Genomic DNA, 19,020 nt, shown 5'->3' on the forward strand with positions numbered 1-19,020 from the left:
AGAGTGTTTTTTGGTATATTTTACTAAATTATTTTCTTACAGAGCTACAGTTTTGTTGCTTGTGTAGCGGAAGGAAAATCATTTATGCGACACATTTGATATTTTCACACTTTTGAAGATTAAAATGTTTGTGTTTCATATTTAACAAACACTTTTAGTATCACAACCACGATTTAGCCTTTATTATTTTTTATCTGTATCGAATCAATTGAAATATATCGTATTGAATCGAGACATGTATTGTATCGTGGCCTATGGATCAAGGTATGTATCGTATTGGCAACTTCTTAATGATACCCAGCCCTATTCTTCATGTCACAACAGTATCATTTAACAGTATCAAAGCTTTTAAAAGGAACAGTAGCATATTCAGTTTTGTTAGCCTCCACAAATATCGCAATAAATCGTACCGTGAGATGCATATCGTGAAAATATCAAGAGATTTGTATATTGTTACATCCCTAATCTCTTGCAGATATTATTGTTATCTTAGTTCCAAAACATGAAATGCCAACGCGAAAAGCATGTTTAAAAGTCAGTACGAATACAAACAATGCATAATATTTGTCCTTTAAAGTCCAAATATAGAATAAAATCGGTTAAGGTTATGAATGTGAGTCAATAACGTCCCCAAAAAGCACAGAACCCCAACAAGCGCGTATATTTTACTGTGTTCCCAACAAAACCATCAATAGAAACAAAATAGGACCATGCACTTCCAAAACAAAACACCCCAAAAAAACTCGCCTACGCCTACGCATCTTAAACAACATAAAGAGTACAGAAGCCCACATGGATTTGGCACAAGCTGTTACACCACACTGGCCCCCGCTCCCCCCTTCTCCTCTCCTCTCCTTTCCCCCCATCCTCTTCCCAGCGCTGTCACTGCCACATAATGAAGGCTAAAATATTTGATTCAGATTTATTAATTTGAAAATGAAGCACGCCTGTCGGCAGAGGGACAGTTCTTCTCAAAAATGTGTCAGCTGCTAGCCACTCCGCGCTGACATCCGGATTCATTCGTCTTGTCGCGTTTGACAGGCAGCTCTGCGGAGAGGCGAGGAGGGAGCGCCCAGGGAGATTTTTTTCTTTCTTTCTTTTTTTTTTTTTCTTCTTCCCCGAGTTGGATAAAACACATCGCGACAAGGAACAGCCTCTTTATTAATGCAAATGAGGGTAGGAAAATTCCAGTAGCTCGCGCAGTTTGGCTCCTCCCTGGTGCCGTGGTGAGTTCTGTGTGTTATTTTGGGGGTGTTAATAAAAGCGCTGTTTGGGAGAATAGGGCCTCCAGGACCGGCTGTCAAGATGCAGCTGGGGCACTTCCACACACAGTCCTTCCCAGGTACTGTTCCACTGGTACTGGGAAGTCGTATGTGCGAATGTAATCCGAACAATAGACGCGTTCATGGTCAATGGACAATGATGTCGTAATTTCAGATGGAGGGATGTATTGATACTTTTCATCTACATTGCCTAGGGTTGTGATGTTAACTATGTACACTGCTCTGTCTGAAGCTCTGCTAGACTTCGACTTAAGCTTGATTCAGGGTTCCCACTCTCAAAATTTCTAAGCTTTTCCATGTCTTTTTCATGACCTAAAGTGAATTTTCTCTGACTTTACAGCACCCGACATGTGTAGAATTGATCATACTTTTAGGACTAAATATGAAATGTTAACCCTTTCCATTCACCTTGTGGTTTGGTATTATAGTTTTTAACAATCAAAATACTGTCAGTGCATTTATTGTCATCTCTTTTAAACAAAAGGCGCATACATTTGGAAATAATCATAATAGTCTAATGAGAACTTAACAGAACGCTGTAGTTGCATGAAAGAGACACTAAAATTTCATGACTCTTCAAAAACTTTCATTGAATTAAAAAAATTCCATGACTTTTCCAGGCCTGGTAAATGACATTTTAAATTTCCATGACTTTTGCAGGATTTCCATGACCGTGGGAACCCTGTTTATTGACTCACAAGGGAAATTATTTGGACACAGAAGCTCACACATCACAATATAATATAATAAAATAACAAAGAGCAGAAATATAAATGGTAATAATACATTCAAAATAAACAGCAAGAGACTAGTGTCAAATAAGGCAATATATAAATGTATACTGTATGTACAAGTAAAAGTAAGAAGAAACAGTGCAAAGGTGATATAATGACTGACAGACATAGGGTTATATATACTGTTACATAAAGGTGAATTGTTGTACAGTTGTAGGGAGTATTATCTGTTACATAAAGGTGAATTGTTGTACAGTTGTTTGGAGTATGGTATATAGAGTATAATTCTTTATCTGGATCTCACTGTTTGAGCAGAGCTGTAGGAGCCTGTTGGAGAACGAGCTCCTCTGAGAAAAAAAGTTACTCAAGTTAGAGTTTTATTTTAACACAATCTAACCAGAAAGAGGTGTCTTGGTTGGAACTACAACAGATGAGCTGAATTGTGCTGTTAAACAAGTCTCTCACCTAAAATTACAGTCACAGTTTTTCAGTTTGTTTTTTTTTTTCATTTTCAGTTCACCTTTTTGTTGAAAATCAAACACCTAAACAGGATCATTAACACTTGTATTGATCACAGGCTCCAGAAAATGTGTTGCTTAAATCCATTTTGTATTTCTTCTTGTGTTTTCATACAATCTTAAAACTTTTTTCTGTCTGTTTTGCAAATGTGTGTATTGTGTCACCGTGGCTAAAATTACGCCAGTAAAGATACAGAATGCCCCCAGCGTGATGTCACTGCAAAGTATCAATAACTCTATGGGAGACTCACAGTTTTTGAAAGAAATATACAAAATTACGAGTGACAAATGCTGAATCTTATCATTATTTGTTAGAGACTGGCTCCACAGACTTGCCACATTAATCTTTGGGGTTGAATAATGGCACCACTTTCTGAGGCTATTGTGGAATTGTATTATATATTTATGATGACAGAGAAGATGTTGAACTTTATGCCAGTTTTTTGTTTTATCTGAATAGGCCGAGCAATTACAAAGCTATTGACCATAAACCATGTCAACAAATCTGCAGTCTGACAGTTAAAGTTACAAAAGATACAAAACCAGTACGTGCTCAGGTGAGGTCTGAACCGATGATGCTCTGGTTAGATGGCAAGCACTCAACATACCATGAAAAAGTGAGTCCTAATCAATAAATGGGAAACAAAACAAGCCCTGTCAACTTTGTCACTTGTGAATACTGAACATAAATAAAAGCAAGGTTACAAAAATAACACATATAGCTCAATCTCTCTCTCTTCTCTTTGTTCTCTTTCTTCTTACCCCCCTTTTTTCTCTGTCTCTCATTGTCTTTCTCTCTTTCTCTACACTTCCCTCTCCCTTTTTCACTGTCCTTCTCTATCTCTCTGCCCTTATTGCTCCCACATGTACTCATCTCTATCTTCCTATTTCTACTACTCTCTCTCTCCATCTCTCCTCGTCTCTTGCTCTAATTGTCGTCTTTCTTCTCCTGTCTCTAATTCTCTGTTTATACATTTATCTCCAGTGTTGGAAGGTAATTATGTATAAAAATAAAAGTACAATACGTATGTGCAGTTTTTACATATCTGTACATTTATTTTTACTTCAGTACATTTGAGAGCACGTATCTGTACTTTCTACTCCACTACATTTTAGATCTGGACTGAAAAGTCAAAAGTACTTTTCTTCATGGTTTGAGACCTGCTGGAATGGTGAAGACTTGTTTTTAGCACAATTAATTTGAGTTAATGGTCCCAACTTTGAGCAAATGAAACACACAAAAACACAAAACAGCTAGAAAACCTAAGAAATCAATCAAATCGCTTAAAATCCTCTAAACTCATGATCAAAATCACTACATTTCACCCTCTAATTGTGCTAAAACTTTCTGCAAAATATTCAATACGTTTACTTTAGTAAATTTTTTTTTCATGTGATACTTTTACTTGAGTAATCTTTTGCGCCTGTGTCTCTACTTTTACTTCCTTAAGTACTTCATCCACCACTGCTTATACTACAACACTGGTGTCAGATATCTGTACCAATATCGAAAATTTTAGAGGATCGGATATCAGCTTCCAAATATCGATTCAGTTTTGTATATAAATTGGTGTAAAAACATGATTTACTGGTCCAAAATGTCTTTATTTTTACGAAGCTGATCTGTAACTACAGGCGATGTAACAATATCCAAATCTCTCTGTACGATATTATCACGATATGCATCTCATGGTACGATATTTATTGCGATATTTTGGAGAGGTGAATATAATTGTAGATAGGACACGTTTCTGCTTTTAAAATACCTTGACAAGATTTTGGTGTGAATTATTTCCCTCATAATCAAGAGAATTCAAGTAAAAAACATATTTCTTCATGTTGTCTGCACTGAAATGAATCATGGGATATGTAGTTCCCAATGTTTATAAGCTGTTGCTTCTGTAAAACAATGTATTTAAGCAAATAAACTTGTAATTCGATACATTGTGACAGCCCATGATATTATTGTGAGGCTTTTGAAGAGACAATACCACAATATTTTTGTTACTGTTACATCCCTTATAACTACTTTAAATTACAGTCACACTACACACATTTGGATATTTATTTTTACAATATGCTGAAATAAAATACACTTCAGCATATTATATACAGATACTTAAAGCCAGAGAATCATAATCGGTATCAGAACAGAAAAAGCTGGATCGGTGCAATCCTACTCATCTCTCCTTTCTCTCTTTCTATCCTCTCCTTCTCTCTCTTTCCATAACTGCCTCTCCCCTTGTCAATCCCTCTCTCCTCTGTCTCCCCTGCTCTTCCCCCTCCCCACTCTCCCCTTATTTCCCCTCTGTTTCCCCCTTCCTCTCCCTCTCTCCTCTGCCTCTCCCTCTTTCCATCTCTTCCTCCTCTGTCTGGTCTTCTCCACAGCAGAGTCCAGTGGCCCTGTTGTTGAGCTGCTGCCTGCCTGAGCTCAGTGCTGGGGCTGTATCCGTGCGATGGTCCTTTGGCGTTTCTCTGTCTTCACCTGCTCCGTGAGCCTGATTCATACTGACAGGGTCGGCTCTCTGCTCCTGTCTGCTCCTGTCGGCCTTTTCTCTCATCTCTCTCACACTATTTCACCTACAAAGGCTCGCTACAATAGCCTAATGGCAGGGCAGAAAGTTTAGAGGAAAAATGCTATATGAAAATCTTTACTGATGTATAATTTCAGTTCAGTTCAGAGTGCATATTTTATGACAAGGGGTGTGACTGTAAATACTAAAAGTCAAGTATGCTAATAAAGTATGTATGCTGCTAAACAGTTTCAGATTTCAGAACATGTTTGTAGGTTAGTCCCCATGGAGATAAAATATAATCAGCCTTTGTCACTCACTGCAAATATTTAAAGATAAGATTCTGATTTATTTATTATTACTTTTTAACATTCCCGGTGGATGATGAGCCACCTGTTTGTCTCTATAGAGTTATTAATTATTTGTCTAGAATGTTCCACTGTGTAGCTTTAAACTTTTCATGGAGACAAGCAGCTGACCCCATCAAGCAACATTACAGGTCAGGCATGAGGCGAGCCTGCAGTATTTTAGAGAAATAAATACACCTATAGTCGAATAAATGAAAGATAGATAGGTTTAATGCCATACTGTGGAACATTCTGTAAAGCAATACCAATTTCATGGAGACAAACAAGTGGTTTACTCGTCACTAGAAAAGTTACAAACTTTAATAGATGAATCTTAAATTGTAGTGTAATAAAATAAATCAATAATACACTATAATGTAATATTATATTGTTTATTTTTATTGGGCAGTTCAACCTCCACTGGCATTATATGCACAATAGGTAAAATCCTTCCTATCTTACAACGTAAAATTGTAAACAATTTTAAAATATTATTTTTGATATAGAAGGGGCGTGACTAAATCTGTTCACTAATTAACTAATGATAATCATAATAATTAATTCTTCCATCAATTAATTTCTTCATTAATTGAATCTAATGTCTGAAACTGAGAGAAGCCCCTGACAATTTGCAGTTTTAATTTTCACATTTAGCGAAACCACCCTGGGGTTTTCACCCAACAAATGAGCTCTGGATTTAATAACGACTAAAAAGAACAGCCTATTTCAAACATTTTTAGTTCAGTTTCATTTATGACTTCTGTGTGTACAGAGCTGTACATAGAGCAGTGTAGAGGGCGAGTGAAGGGTGAGGGGAGGGGGTCAGGATGTCGGCCATGTTGGACTCGTTTCCATGGCATCAGAGAGAGTGAGACCAAGGTCAGACTCTGTGTGAGAGATGCAAAGAAAAAAGGGATCTTGCACTGTGAGATTTTTCCCTATGAAGAAAAAGATAATATTCGCCAAATAATTGTTACAAATTATTTCAATCCACAAACTTAAATGCACTCCCACATAAAATTATAGCTCTAGCTTCTGTAGTTCTTCACTAATGTCAAAAAATGGGTCAGATGCATGCATGTGTCTTCTTAATTTGGATCATATTAAAAGGGTACATTCACACTAAATAAAGAAAAAAAAAAAGGGGGACTTAACCTAAACTAGAACAGAACTAAACTAGATCAAGAACAGGACCAAATCAGGTCTACAAATTAGTACCAAACCTGCACCAGTGTGAACCCATCCTTAATAACTCCAACATAATGTAATTCTTCTCTATGGCAGAGCGACAAAGCTGGGCCAACCTGGTTACAACCGTCATTAACAAACTTGGAGCAGACATAAAACTGTAACACAGTAGGACAAATATTTATGGCCTGGAAACTTGTAAATAAAGCAGGATTAGAAGAAGACCAAACCACCTGTACATCACAAATAGACTGGAGTTGAGTGAGATGAATGTGAACCCAGCCAAAATGTCCTTGCAAGAATACTGAAAATATCAAAATATCGTGATACTTAATTTGGTCGATATATCGCCATGAGCATTTTTGTCATCTTTTACCAATTTTTTTTGTGATCGCACTACAATTTTGTTGCTTATTTAGTGGAAGGAAACTTATTTATGCAATACACTCGACAAGTTCACTGTTTTGATGATTAAAATAGAGGCATTTCATTTTAACTTTGCACAAGAAGTGGTTTAACAAAGAAATATTCTTGCTAAAATGTATTTGATTCTTAAAAAAAATATATCACAGAGTATCATTGTCCAATATATCATTTATCGCATATATTGCCATATCGTGATTATATCGTATCGTGAACCATGTATAGAGTAGGGCTATCATTAAGAAGTTGCCGATACGACACATATCTCGATACATAGACCACGATACGATACATATTTCGTTACAGTGAGCTTTCAATTCGATACGAAATATTTCAAATCGATTCGATACAGTTCAATAAAAATTAAAGTCTAAATCATGGCTGTGATACTAAAAGTCTTTGTTAAACCACTTTGTGTGCAAAATTCACATGAAACACAAATGTTACTCATCAAAACAGTGAAAATGTCAAATTTGTTGAGCTTCTTTCCTCTAAACAAGCAACAAAACTGTAGCTCTAAGAAAATAATTTTGTAAAACACACCAAAAAATACTCTTGGTGATATATCGATACAGCAGCCTACGATATCGATACTGTATCATCACATTAAACGATACGATATATCGATATTTCAATATTTCTGGAGTAAATTTTAAAAAATGCGCAAAAAATACTTACCTAGAGTATATTAGTCGGTTACTACTTGTTGGTTGTGACAGCACTGTAGTCAGAATGCCACTGCAGCGGCTCCAGGAGGAGGTCTGAAGGATCCATACATCACAGCGCAGAGGGGACCAGGGCATCAGCAGGGACCCAACCCGACAGCCCCATAGCTCAGCAGTGTGACAGCAGACTACAGACACGACTGCACCTCTGCTCCAGCCCGGGACGTCCTGGATCAAACACAGAGAAGAGATGGATGAGTGAGGAGGACTGATAAACTGGGAGAGGTGAGAAACAAACTATCAGTGAAGTTATATATATAAGACATTAGGACTACTAAAGAAAGAGCGATGACAGTTACTTAAAGGTCCTATACGAAACAAAAAGACTCTTGTGAGCTGTAAGGCATGTTGTAATGTTGTTACCTCATCAAAAACATATCTGGAGTTGTGTTTTGTTTCAATCACACATGTTTGACTGATGCATTATTAATCTTACTACATCTACGCAGCTTAATATCCTCTGTTCCACCTAATGATGTCATGAAGCAGAATTTTTTATAACACAGATCAGAAAATAGAGTAATATGAGCCCTTTAAAGGGACAGTACCTGCTTAAAATTTATTCTGGTTACGATAAATTATGTATATATATTGTAAATGCTGATGAGAAAAAAATATACTGAAAGACATAACCTGTATATTTTGCAAAGCATGTTGGGTAATAATTTAAAAAAAACTTGGGAAAATAACTGCCAAACACTATTCTCTCTTTTATAGTAGATTATCAAAAATGAAAAAAAAAAAAAACACTAAGATGACTCAGAGTAATGAAAACCATATGGATACAATTGCTTGGGATTTTCCAGACAGCTGTTTCTTTATCAAAGTGCAATATCAGAGTTGCAGAAAACTACTACTGCAGGATTTTTCAGTCTTAAAGGATTTTTAAACGTGCGACAAAAAGCACCCACCACAGACACGAGGAGAATTTTACGAAACTTAACATCTCCGATCGCAAAGAGTAAAGCGGGATATGGCTGCAGACCACAGGATATAAAGTTCGAACTTGTCAGCTGTTTACAGTAAAACCACTCGCTTTTAGACTCTTAAGTGTTCAAAACATCAGAGCACTGCATTTCTAGTTTAGATACAAGTCAAAAGTGTGTTATTATTATTTGTGAAATGTGGTGCAATACTTCAGATACATGATTTTTAAAGCATAAAAGATTGGAGATTAAGTACACAGGAAGTAGTCACTATCGCTAATCTGCAGCTTCACCTTGATCCGTGCGCTGTGTGGATGTAAACAGACACACACGAGGAACTACTCTCACCTTTTTACTTTTAAAGAATGCCTCAAAGTGGATTAATAGTGTGGTTTTGTGGACTGGGTGTCATTATTTGTGGAGAACAGTTTCTGTGGATTATGTGGATGAGGTGCTGCACTTTAAATTTACCACTTTATGAGAGGTGAGGAATAAAGTCTTCTCATTATTTTCACTGTAAAGTTTGTATCTTATGCCTCTGTGTCCATCACTCCTCTGGCCCTGATGCTCTGTTTTATCGGCTGTTACCGTAGCGTTGCTGATGTTTGGTCGTTACGATCTGACAGAGCAGCTCAGAGTCACACTGACACCACAGAAATGAGGAGGGCAGCAGCTTCAAAATCGCACACGAAGACACAAAGTCAGGTCACGCCTCCCTGAACTCGGAAGCAAATCACAGCCAAAATCAGGCAAATTCTCCTGGAGTGTGGCAGCATTAAGTGAGCTCAAAATCAGGTGTAGACCCTTTAAAGAACATTTCATACTATTTTCTCTGTTATATAGTTATAATCAATGAAACCCGTGGATCACCATTTTATATTTTGGATGCAAATCACAGCAATGATCTTAAATAACTTATATAAGAAAAGGATCTGCTGACTTCTGGTTGAAAACTGGGCCTTATAGCTCACGTCATTATAACTAAGCACAGAATTGCTGGACCATACTGACAAACCCAATCTAATCTTTTACATTTATTTTACACTAGATACCTCTTCTTATATCTCTGTATTTATCCAGCATGGGATCACCATGAATCCTATCTTGACACCTAAGAAAACCAAACGCATTGGTTGTAAAAACATAATGCACACAATCACATTATTTGAGGTGACATTGCATCAGTTCACTCCTTTTTACTAATGTTGATAGCGATGTCAGTTCTTCACAGCGAGGTTACTGACAGTCTGTAGCTTTCATACTTCATCAGAGCTCTCCTCTCCTTCGCTCTCTCTATCTCTCCAGTCTTTCTCTTCATCTCTCTACCTGCACTGTATCAATTGCTCTCTCCTCCCACTGCACCTTTCCCCCTCTCTACTCCCTTTATCTCCTCTCTCCTCTTTCTCTCTCTCCTTCATGTCTGCTTTATCCCCCTGTCATCGTGCTACTCTTTTGTTTATGTCTGGTGTCAGTGCCGATGTGTCTCCACTATATCTTATAGGTCTAACAAGTGGGCTGCTGCTGTCAAACACAATGCCTTTTTCTCTGCTTCATTCTCAGAGGTGGGAAGTCACTATAGAAAGATACATGTACTAGAGGGGGTTGTTGTGGGGGAAAGATTGCATTATTTTGCTGTAGCAACTTTGGTGTCAACTTCAATAAAACATGCACAATGTCTAGCAATCTCTTCCTCCATTAGGAACTCATATGACTGAGATTCTTCATTGTTCTGAATCTGAGTAGTCCCAGGAACACCATTCATCGGTAAGCACGGGTTACATGAGTAATGAGAAATTAGCACAATTATAACAATTATATTATGAATTTTGAAGTCCTCAAAATGGCACCATTTAACGGAAAGCTGAAATCCATGAATACATTAGCTTACCTGAATGTTAAAGGTAATCTTTATTGTCCTATAGGGAACTTTATCCTCTGCGTTTGACCCATCCTTCAGTGCTGCTGTGACATCTTCATTAGGAGCAGTCCAGCGTCCAAGGACCTGTCTCCATGATTTTGATGCTAGTCTTGGTCAGGACTACCATCGCTGGAGGATTGTACCTATGGAGCCTTCTTGGTGTGATGGGTGAGTGCTAGCCACCATGCTGCGTAAAGGTGCAGTATGTATATGTTGTTTTTTGGTGAAGGGTTTGTCACCTGCTTGTCTCTATATACATATCTTGATACAGTGCACTTTCGATTCGATACGGTTCAATAAAAAATAAAGGCTAAATCATGGCTGTGATACTAAAAGTCTTTGTTAAACCAGTTTTTGTGCAAAGTTCATATGAAACACAAACATTTTAGTCCTCAAAACAGTGAATATGTCAAATGTGTTGCATAAACGAGTTTCCTTCCTCTAATCAAGCAACAAAACTGTAGCGCTGTAACAAAATTATTTAGTAAACTATGCCAAAAAAATGCTCTTGGTGATATATCAATACAGCAGCCCACGAGATCGATACTGTATCATCACATTAAATGATAAGATATATCAATATTTCAATATTTTTGCACATCCCTAATGCCAATGTTTTGCTTGAATGTTTCACATAAAGGTATGAAACATATTTACCTTGCATTTATTCAATTATAGTATATAATACTAAACTAATATTTGGACTGGTGGTGTCACCTGCTTGTTTCCATGGAGATAAATCTATGGATGAAGACATAAAGGTGGTCAGCCCTCCAAAAGTTGCATAGTGCACCTTTAAAATGCTGTCCACATACGTAGTAAAGGTGTAGTGTAGTAAGAGTCAGATTTTCCCAGTTGATTACATTGTACTTACTTGAAATATCTAAACAGTAAATGACAAATGTTGAACCTGATCAGTTCTATTATCAACGAGGCCCAAGAACTCAACAACAAAACTTTAGCATTTTTTAACTATTCAGTTTAACTACCTCCATCTGTATTAAACAATATTGCCCTACAGAACATTATGACACCATCTCAAACCCAGCAATCCCTCTTCCTCCTTTATTTATTTTCCCAGCAGTGTGTGTGTACAACCGCAGCTTTAAATGACGCTGTAATCAAAGCGCAGATAAATTAGTGTCCGAGGTTGACTCAGCGTTCCGTGTGCCCTATAGCGCCGCTCTGCTGACCCTGAGCAGCCGGTGCGGGCAGAATGGACAAATGCCTGTTTTAATGCCTATCCAATATATACTGCATCAGCCCGCGCGATGGACCCACGCAATCAAGCCCCAATCCATTAGGCGGCCATGTTTTTCCCAGACTGACATGTTATTGTGAGCTTGTCCGTTACTGGCCCCCATTCAAGCCTAACCTTTCAGAGACGCCTGATTGTTGCGAGAAGGTTAAACAACACATTAACATGCATTAAAATATTAAATTATGGTTCCATTTAGTATATGAGGCAAAAACAACAACATAAAAAAGGCTTTTAAAATTATGAAGGCAATTGATAAAGTGGTGGGCAGAAGGATGCGGGTGTGAGAGTGAGAGAGGGAGATGGTTTTCCAAAGAGAGGTATATGGGCCGGATCTGGTAAAATAAGGCTTTCTTTTATTGCGGGGTTAATGAACTAATGCTGGGGTCAAGTATGGGAGATTCTGCAATTAAGGTGACTTTTCCCATAAGAGTGGAAGGACTATATCACACATGAAAACAAATGGAAAGCTCGCCAGATGACATTATATAGCCTATAGTCTTTTACTGCTGATTAAGGTGATCACAGATATTAGTAGGCAAATGTTGTTATGTGGTAATAAAGGAAGTCCTCCACTGTGTTTTTAAACTCCATACACTTTTACTACAATCATTTGGATAATTTCAGCCCTGCCAAATCTTGCCAATCTCTACTGAACTAAAGGTAAAAAGTAGAAGTTAAAGAGCGTTTTAAGTAGGGATGTAACAATAACCAAAATATTATGATATCGTATCGTCAAAGTTCTCACAATATCGTGGACCATTGCGATATATCGAATTGCAAGTCTCTTTCCTTAAATTAAGGGTTATGGTGTAGCAATAACTAAAAAAAGACAGAGGGAACTACATAGACCATGATCCTTTGCTCCATTTCAGTGTAGACTACATGAAGAAATAACAGTTCTAAGCACTTTTATGTCTTCGTTCTTTGGATTAAGTCCTATGGTATATTAACAGTTTTGTTAGCCTCCACAAAATATTGCAATAAATATCGTACCCTGAGATGATCGTGAAAATATCGTACCAAGAGATTTGGATATTGTTACATTCCTAAATGTGAGCCTCTCAAATTAGTAATATTTGTATTGAAAGTTTGAAATTTTAATACTGTGTCAACACTAGAAGCATACTATATGTTAAGTATTTATTTAGATGCTGTGTACCTTGGATTTATGTATTCATGATGTATGCAAGTATCCCATGATAATTATCAGCTTATCGGTTGATACATGACAGATGGAACTATAATTTTTAGGGGTCAATATTTAAGATGGTATTTTTTCTTAGTCCTAGTGGGTATCTTTTTCTTATTTTTCCTGTTTAATGATTAAATTTAAGCTTAAAAATGTTGAATAAATAATTATGTCTCATTACAGATGCAAATGAACTACTAAAGTGATCATTCTGCTGTTTATTTATTGCATCTCTATGATTTTTAAAGGTGCACTGACTGTTAGAGGACCTGTCACCTGCTTGACTCCATGTAGATGTTGTTTTTTTCCTGTAATGTTCCACAGTATGGCATTTAATTTAACTATCTCCATGGAGACTATCTCCAACATCTGGAGAGACCCAACACATCTGGGCCCACTCACAGTAATAATACATGTCTTTATAGTTGTTTTGAGAAATTGAAATTGAAGATATATTTGCTCAGTACTAGAGCTGGATATCATCAAGAAGTTGTCGTTACGATACATACCACGATACATGGGTCACGATACTATATAGTATGCGTATCTTGATACAGTGCACATTTGGTTTGATACGATATATTTCAAACCAGTACAATACAGATCAATAAAAAATATTGGCTAAATCATGGCTGTGACACTAAAAGTCTTTGTTAAACTATTTCTTGTGCAAAGTTAATATGAAACACAAACATTTTAATCATCAAAACAGCAAAAATATCAAATGTGTCGCGTGATGAGTTTCCTTCCTCTAAACAAACAACAAAACTATAGCTGTAACAAAATAATTTAGTAAAATATACCAAAAAATACTCTTGATACAGCAGTCCAAGATATCGATACTCTATCATCACATTAAACGATACGATATATTGATATTTTAATATTTTTGCACAACCCTATATATATATAATACTATACAGTGGATTAGACCAAATCCTACATTTGTCTCAGTGGCGTAAATTTGTTTTCATCTATATTTGCTTAAGCGGTACTTCAAAACGTGTTATTGTGACAGGCCTGTGCATATGTTGGTTTCACATAAGCCCTTTCCCTCTCAGTCCTTCAGCAGTGCAGAGGGGAGGGGCCGAGTCTGTGTACAGTGTATATTGACAGCAGTAGGGCAGCCCCTGTAGTGCATCGTGTCTGTTTGTGAAATACAGCCAGTTCTGAGGAGCAACGGTGACCAATTAACTAATCTGTCCGTTACAGTAGGGCACCAGGCGCGCTCCACTTAAGGAAATGAAAGACTGGAAAGAGCGGCCCATCTCATAAGGAAGCAATCCCATCATGCATCTCTTCACCACCTTGTACAGTACATCACATGACATGCTCCTTCATGCTCCAAGGCCAAACACAAATCAAGGCTCCTCTCAGCAAAACATCTAATCGTCTCCTCGACATCTTCTCTCAGTCCAGCTCACTTCATTCATAAATCTGCTCTTTGGTCTTCCTCAAGCGCTTTCCTGGAAGATCTCCCCCATATCCCCTTAGATTCTCCTCTCCTGCTTCTGTAATTTTAAGTCCAAACATGACTTTCTTAAATGTGCTATATGTGACTTTTACTATTTTAAAAACGTGAAACAGTTTGCAGTGGTCCAAAGTTATTCCTCACTTACCTTATGCATTCTGAGCATCCTAATTATTCTCCGTGTCAATGATGAGTTTATAAATACTAAGGGTGTGCAAAAATATTGAAACATCGATATATTGTGTCATTTAATTTGATGATACCTGTATCAGTATCATAGACTGTTGTATCGATATATCGTCAAGAGTATTTTTTTGGTATATTTTGCTAAATTATTTTAAGAAAGAGCTACAATTGTGCTGCTTGTCTGGAGAAAGTTCACTTGTTTTGCGATACAGTTGACATTTTCACTGTTTTGTGTAAAATAGGTGTTTTTCATATGAACTTAGTGGTTTAATAAAGACTTTTAGTACCACAGCCATGATTTAAGATTTGTTTTTTACTGAACCATATCGAATTATTTTGAAATATAACGTATCGAATCATATTGAATCGAAAGTGCACTACCGTACCATATTGTATCGTGGCCTATGGATCAAGGTATGTATTGTATTGGCAACCTCTTAATGATACCATCCCTAATAAGCACTTTTCACAACTTTTAGAGACGGGAGCAGAGGTGCGTCACTGTAAGGCTAACAACAACTAGCATGCCAACTGTGCACATCCTGATTACTAGACAATAAAATGCTTAAAAATTAGATACAGACAGTACACAGCTGACTTATTTGGACTTCATGAGCTGCTAATATATATATATATATATATATATATATATATATATATATATATATATATATATATATATATATATATATATATATATATATATATATATATATATATACATATATACTGAGAAAAACAAAATTTAGCCTAAATACATGGAAATATAAATAAATAAATTTGACTTGAAAGATATAATTTGATAAACTCCATATCTGGGACATGTAGGTCATGTTTATACAATACAGTCCTGCCTTTGATGTAATTTTCAGCTTACTGACCCATCAAGTCTGCTGGCCACACAAAATGTGCTTACATAAATCAATAAACTTGAACATTAAGTACTGGCATTAGGTTGCCCTCTGCTGGTGCTAGTGGGTAATAAAACATGTCGAAATGGCTTTTTAGCAGCACCGCTATTAGTAACTTGATGAATGATGACTGTTAAACCAATTTAAAGGTGCACTGTCATTTTTTTTCTGCTGGAGGTTCTGCCACCTGCTTTTCTCCATGGAGATGTGATAGCTTTGCCTGGAATATTCCACAATATGAAATTAAACTTGTTTGCTATTATATTAAGTGTTTTTATCGTTCAAAAATCACTTGAAAAACATGCATTATTACTGCAAGTGGGGTCGCCTCTCCACAGAAAAGTTACTTAGTGCAACATGTTACGTTCTTTACCGATCTGCGTTATAATGTTGTTTCCTTGTCACAAACAGACCTGGAGTTGTGTTTTGCATCATTCACACATGTTTAGCACACAGACCCTACATATTTAGGCTCTGTTCCACCTTGTGTTGTCATGTGGTAGTTATTCACTGAGTTTTTAAACTCCATACACCTTCACTAGAATCATTTGGATCATTTCAGCCCTGAAATTGCCCATTTCTTGTGAACTAAAAGTAAAAGATAGGTGTTAACTTGAAAACTACCACTACATTAATCTGATTCATCAGCTGGTTTCGCTTCATGGAAACCATCTGACCTCACAGCATTAGGATTCGTTCGCTCAATGGTAGGCGAGTACTTTTTAAAAAATGATTTATTTAACCAATCACAGCTATTTGGTCATGACATGTAATGCGCTGCTAAAGGAACTAAATGGTATATTAAGCTTTTCCCAAATCCTGTAGGAAGAAGGGCAATAAGGTCTTTCTCCTTGATAAAATTCACCAGATATTCTCTTTGTTTCAGCTTTAAATCCTCGATCTCGGGAATCGTTTCTAACACAGAATGTATGGCTCTTCCCTGATTGGCTGGTCCCCAAACTCACACTTCCGGAGTTCTTGCAAACCGTCTAGTGTATTCCGATTTCTGATCTAGTCACTGGAGAGAAATGAAATTGAGTGGAGGCATTAGGTTGCGTCAGCCTGGCTACCACTACATGGCATCACAAAGTGGAAAAGAGCATTTTGAGCTTTGGAGATGTAGACAGACTAATAATAAAGGATTATTGAAACATGTGTGAATGAGACAAAACAGAGCTCCAGGTATGTTTTTGATGACATAACAACTTTCTAATATTGCTTAAAGCTCACAAGAGTCAATTTTGCGTAATAGAAGACCTTTAAAATTGAAGTTTTGGGGTTTAAAGTCTGAGGCAACAATCCGAACACAACGTCTTCCATAAAACTTACAAAAAACTGTATCAAATTTGCTCAAATATTAACAGATTTTCCTAACCCCATTAACTCCAAAGTAATTCCATTATATTTAAATTAAACACGTAAATGATTTGGGGTTTCCTCCTGCTTCAGAAATATAGAACAAAGACTCGTTCAATTAATGAAGAAATTAATTGGCTGAAGAATTAATTAACGTGAGTATGATTAGTTGCAGTTAACTCACTCATTGGCCCCTCCCTCCCCTGATCCTCCAGACGCAGCCCAGTGTTTTGTTTCTATAGTTCCCATGTGTCACGGTGAGAGGAGAGAGCCACTCCACTGTGACATTTGCCACTATAGTTCAACATGACTGTCCCTGCTAACTTAGTCGTGTGAATGCTATTTTACACAACTAGAATCTGTCAGAGCTGTTATAGAAATTGTAATATCTGTGCTATTGTTCTATTTTGTTACTTGCAAAAAAATTCAGTTATTTTATCTCTAAACATTGTATTGACCAGTATATAAAAAGTAGCTGAAGTTAAGACTATAAAAAACAGGCTGAAGAGGACACATTGCTACTCACATAAGGGGCCAATCTAGGACGCTGTGGTACAGTTGTTATCGTAGTAAAATTTAGTCTCCTCTTTCATCCTGTTATAAAAATTGTGTATCAGCTGCCTTTACTGCCTTTACTTTCCGGTTTGGGCTCACCGATTGCTGCATAAAGCTTTATTTTAACATTTTAGTGAGATGATGGCGTTCACAAAATGAGACTACACAGCTGGATTATGGGTTAGTAGTAAAACAGGGTTACGGATGTCTAAAAGTAATTTCTATTGAGATTATATTTCCTTATTATAGTTAAATTATGCAGAGCGGTAAAAAGTACAGGCAATATTTATGTTAGTATTCATTTCAAATCATATATTTTTGGGGAAAATGATCAAACTCGGCTCTAAAAATATTGGCAGAGGTTTTGGTTCTTTTGGATTTGAAACATCAGTATTGACCATTAAAAAAAAACATATCAGTCGATCTCCATCCTGTTTCATGTTTGTTTGTTTTTTTTCTCAGGTTTATTGTTGAATGATATTTAAGTAACAATTACTATTTTAGGAAATGTACACTTTGACTTTTACTGCAACATATAAGTTTGTTATTTATCCTATTACTATAATACAAAAGCAGCGAACTTTAATACTACGGGTACTATGCTACTATACTATACATGGCCACCACTACTGTTTGCAATTCTTTTTTGCATGCAAGTTCTATATAAGTCTACATTAGGGATGTAACGATAACCAAGTCTCACGATACGATATCATCACGATATGAACCTCACGGTACGATTTTTATTGTGATATTTTGTGGAGACTAACAAAAGTGTTAATATGCTCCTTTTTCCTCTTAAAATGCCTTGACAAGACTTAATCCAAAGACCTAAGACTTAAAAGTACTTAGAACTGTTATTTCTTCTTGTAGTCTGCACTTAAATGGTGCAAAGGATCATGGTCTATGTAGTTCTCTCTGTCTTTTTTTTTTTTTAGCTATTGATGCACCATAACTCTTAATTTAAGCAAAGAGATTTGTAATTTGATATATTGTGATGGTCCATGATATTATAAGAACTTTGACGATACGATATCATGATATTCCAGTTATTGTTACATCTCTAGTAAACATGTGTTATAGACATAAAGTTCAATAGTCTTTCAATCTTTTACATTTTAAGCAGTAATACGGACAAAGTTGTATATAGGAATTCAGTTCATTGTTTCGTTTCATGATAACATGCTGTCTGCAAAATGAGGTTCAATGTTTTTTTTATTTAAAATCTTTGTCTGGAAGGTCTATTAAATATACAGTATGTGTCTTGCATTATTTAAGTACAGATGTTTTTAATGTTATAAGAAGAAAAAAAATGAGCAGGTTCACCTCTCAAAAACCAAACCTGTAACTTTTTTGCCCCCCCAATAATTAGGTCCTATGTTCCCACATTTCCTTTATCATCAAGTTGCATCAGATTTTATCCTAGTTTTTCCTATTATCCAGCATCAGTTGACTACAGATGTAATGCAGAGGTCATGGTGCAAAGGATCCTAGGTTGAAATGACTCTGAATCATA

This window comes from Boleophthalmus pectinirostris, unplaced genomic scaffold, assembly GCF_026225935.1.
Source record: "Boleophthalmus pectinirostris isolate CB_2022bp ecotype Guang Dong unplaced genomic scaffold, ASM2622593v1 HiC_scaffold_7, whole genome shotgun sequence".
In the NCBI taxonomy this organism is placed as follows: Eukaryota; Metazoa; Chordata; class Actinopteri; order Gobiiformes; family Gobiidae; genus Boleophthalmus; species Boleophthalmus pectinirostris.